We start from the raw sequence: 4,214 nt of genomic DNA on the forward strand, positions 1-4,214 counted from the left end.
ATATATATATATGTATATATATATATGTATATATATATATATGTATATGTATATATATATATATATGTATATATATATATATGTATATGTATATATATATATATATATATATATGTATATATATATATATATATATATATGTATATATATATATATATATATGTATATATATATATATATATATATATATATATATATATATATATATATATATATATATATTTATATATATGTATATATATATATATATATATATGTATATATATATATATATATATATATATATATATATATATATATATATATATATATATATATATATATATATGTATGTATGTATATATGTATGTATGTATATATGTATGTATGTATATATGTCTGTATCTATATATATTTAAATGTATGATAAGGTGGTGAACAAGCAAAATCGTTAGCGCTTCAAGCAAATTGCTTCGCAAAATTTCGTCCGTCTTTACTTTCTGCGTTCAAATGTGTTGGAAATAATGGAGGAATAACAAAAATCAACGAAGAAAGACGAAAAAGAGACCAGAAAAAATTAAAGGTCTATATAATGAGACAGAATCAGACTGTGTGTATGTATGTATGCATGTATGTATGTATGTGTGTATGTATGTATGTATGTATGCATGCATGTATATATGCATGTCCATGCATACATGCATACATACAAACAGACGGACAGACCGCCGAAATCTACAAGTTTTTTCACTCTCTGTATATTTTCTCTTGTTCCTTTCTGTTGTAGACCATAGGGTCGAAACGTAAGTCTTTTTCAATGCACTTGCTTGTTGTTCGTCTTTTGTTTTTCTAAGACCTTCAACTATATATCTATATATATATATATATACATATATATATATATATATATGTGTGTGTGTGTGTGTGTGTGTGTGTTTGAAGAAAGATAGAGAGTGGAAGAGAGAGAGAAATAAATCATATATACGTATGTGTATGTATAAATGTTAAATCTTAAAAGAAAAGTAACAAAACTTGACTTACCGCTATAACGCAGGCTCCAAATATGACTTCAGTTTTAACTTTTTACAGAAATTAAATACGTTTTATCCACTCATGTGAATATTCTATTGCCTCATATAAGTTATTGTCTCACATTCCAACTGGTATCCGATAAGCATACTGAATTGTAATAACTCTCCAAGTGCGTTTTTTTCAAATGACGGTGGCAGTACTTTCTGTTGATGTCTATGATTGGCAGCAATTCTTTAATATCCGGAAAATAAATCTGCTTCCCAGCTCTTCGCCATTCTTGCACGTCCGGCAGGTGTCGGTCGTAGTATAACATGAGATGAAGCATTTTGCTAGAGAACCCAATACACCTCCCGTTCCAGGAACTGAGACCACGGCCTCGTTATCGTGAGTACAGCACCTGTAACCATCAGGTCATCTGCCTTCGACACTATTTATATTACCAAAATGGTATTTGTCATATATAGGCCGGTTAACATTCCAGAAACCATTTACTGAAAAAAAAATGTCAGTGTTTTTATGGATTATTGGGATGAGAATATCTGCTCAAAAACATGACCTCATCTGTCCAGTTACTAAAATGCGAATCCAACGAATTTTCCTAGTTTCCCAGAAAAGATTTGAGAATTGGTTATAAGTTAGGTTTGTTGTTCACTGATAACATGTCTATGATCAGAGTCGTTTCAGTTGGGATCCTCCTTTCGATTTACTTGTGTTGTGCACTCCTCTTACTTAAGGCTATAGGGTGTGAGACAATGGAAGTTGGCTATTATTACTTAACATTTCGAGCGGCAACGTATATCATTGTCACAAATGCGCTCACCGTTGCGCAAATGCTCAAGTGATGAACATTCATTAGTCTTGAAACGCATATCTACAATAATTATTATAATACACCACATGATGTGGATGATAATTTTCATAGATCCCCACGAAATACAAGTCCGACCTTACGATCCAGTTGAACCATCAACTTATTAAATAGCATCTATGACTAAATCTTTCTGCTGTTAGTAGGAGAATTATGTATTACAGGGTTTACTCCCCAAACGGTTTTAGAATAGTGAAATTTTCATGTACATGGTTTATCCCAGCTCCAGCTTCTTTGACGGCCTATGTAACTTGCTGCAGGACTGCCGCAGGATTAGGGCGCGACACCGGCCTTTGAAGGGTAAGGACGGCACTAATTTAATGAGCTGTTCACGTGAACATCCGCATACCAATTTATTATTCTATATACGCACAATAGTTTAGATTGTTGGAACAAAACTTCGGGCTACATCAAGTAACTTTAGATGTCAAGAACCTTCCTAAGTATCCTTGCTCTCCCTAATAACACTGTTTTCTGGAGCTGTACTAAACTAGGTTTAATGCTTATTTCCTTATTCCATTTGTTCAAATCTTTAGGAATAGTTCCTAGTGCACCTATAGTCACTGGAATACATTTTACCGCTCTTTGCCCTCTGTAATTCAATGTCTAAGTCCTGGTACTTTGTTACTGTCTCTTTACCTGTCATATTGACTTTCTCATCATTTGAGATTGTAAAGTCAATTACCTACTGCTGTCTATTCTCTTTGTCTGCTAATACTAAATCAGGCTTTCTAGTTTCTATTACTCTGTCAGTATGAATGTTAAAATCCCACATCTTATATTTCTTACTTTCGAGCACTTGACTAGGTTCATGTTCATACCATTTATCAGTATGGCCAAGTTCTAGCTCTGTACATAACTCTCACTGGATTATTTTCCCTGGGTTGTCTGTCATGTCTTCTTGTATTCTTTCTTTGTCAGCATGCTACATCCACTTATGATATGAGGAATAATATCTTCTTTTGATTTATATAATCTATATTTGGTATTTATCGGTTTGTTTATTTTAGCTTTTATTCAATTAATCCTCAGTGCTTCATCCCTTGCTGCTACTTACAAACTTTCTGTCTCTATTTTCAGCGTTCATTTTTGCAAACATAACCCTGTCTCACTCCTACTATTTCCTGCAACTATTTTTGGGAATCTACCATGCAAAGATTTTTCTTGGTAATCAAATAACCTTTGTTTTTTCTGGTTTTTAATTTCATTTGGCTATTTGTTTCACTATCTTCTACTGTTACTCTAACAACTCCTAATAAATTTTCTCCACTATTACCTACATACGAAGTTATATCTACGCTAGCTAACTTCCCGTAACATTCTACTGATATTAACCCTCTTCCACTTTCATTTCTAAATAAATATAATCTTGCTATTCCTGCTCTGGAGCAAAGTCTTCCATTCATATTGAATTCCTTCCTAGTTCTTCTGTCTAGATTTGCTAATTCAGATTTTGTCTAATCTACAAAAGCTGCTGAATATTGAAGTAACGATACTGATCAAATATTTACAGCCTTCACTAGATTTAGAAATTTTAGCTTTTACTTCATTAGCTTCCTCACCCTTCTGATGTACTGCTTGTCGATTTTGTTTTCATTTATATAGTTAGTACACAGTTACATTCTAATCCTCCTAGATACTTATAATTCTCTCCTTCTTTCAGTGATTTTAATATCTTGCCATCTGGTAGTTGGATGCCTTTACTACAGGCCACTTGTCCCTTTTCCATTACTTATGTTGCGCACTTATCTATGCCAATTTCCATAAATATATCGTTGTTGAAGAGTCTTACAGTTCGTGTCAAGGAACTAAAAGGCTTCAAATCATCCATGTAGAGTAAATGATCAATGTTTCCTTCACTATCTCTAAACTGATACCCTGCCTTTGACTTTCTTAATACTAAACTGAGGGCGGTCACACATAACAAAAATAGTGAAGGTGATAACGAGTCTCCCTGGAATATTCTTCGATTTCGTTAAAGTTGTGTAACCTGTGTAGATATATACTTTCCAATTCCTTTTCTTTCTGCTATAGCTAATTATCTCTCTTTTGTTGCCCGCAATACTGAATATACTCAAACATTCACTTTTCCATGAGTGCTGAATCATGCTATGTGATTTCTTATAATCTACCCATCTTATTCTTGAAGTTTACATTCTCAATTTCACTTCTTTTAGAACTGCTTTGTCTATGTATAATAGATCTTTCGTGCTTCTAGCCTTCTTTCTGCAGCATTTCAGTTCTTCTGGTAGCAAATTCTGGTTGTCAAAGTGGTTGTAAATGCCTTCACTACCGAGTGCAGCTCTGTCTGCCTTGGGTATGTGCTGTGGTTTTC

The 4,214-nt window shown here is 33.1% G+C and overlaps 1 protein-coding gene across 7 annotated transcripts in view; it reads right to left on the minus strand.

Moving 5' to 3' along the window:
- LOC106882816 (adhesion G protein-coupled receptor G6) overlaps window positions 1-1,409 on the minus strand; it is a 157,641-nt gene extending 156,232 nt beyond the window's left edge. For 4 of the 7 annotated variants that reach the window (XM_089346140.1, XM_089346139.1, XM_089346141.1 and 1 more), the window contains exon 1: window positions 1,021-1,388. The gene's annotated coding sequence lies outside the window, so the exon portion shown is untranslated. Of the gene's footprint in view, window positions 1-1,020 lie in introns of all 7 variants that reach the window. The other 3 variants (XM_089346143.1, XM_089346142.1, XM_089346144.1) reach the window with 2 other exon arrangements.
- Window positions 1,410-4,214: the final 2,805 nt, after the last annotated feature.

The sequence above is a fragment of the Octopus bimaculoides genome, chromosome 30 (assembly GCF_046866305.1).
Source record: "Octopus bimaculoides isolate indiv1 chromosome 30, ASM4686630v1, whole genome shotgun sequence".
Classification (NCBI taxonomy): domain Eukaryota; kingdom Metazoa; phylum Mollusca; class Cephalopoda; order Octopoda; family Octopodidae; genus Octopus; species Octopus bimaculoides.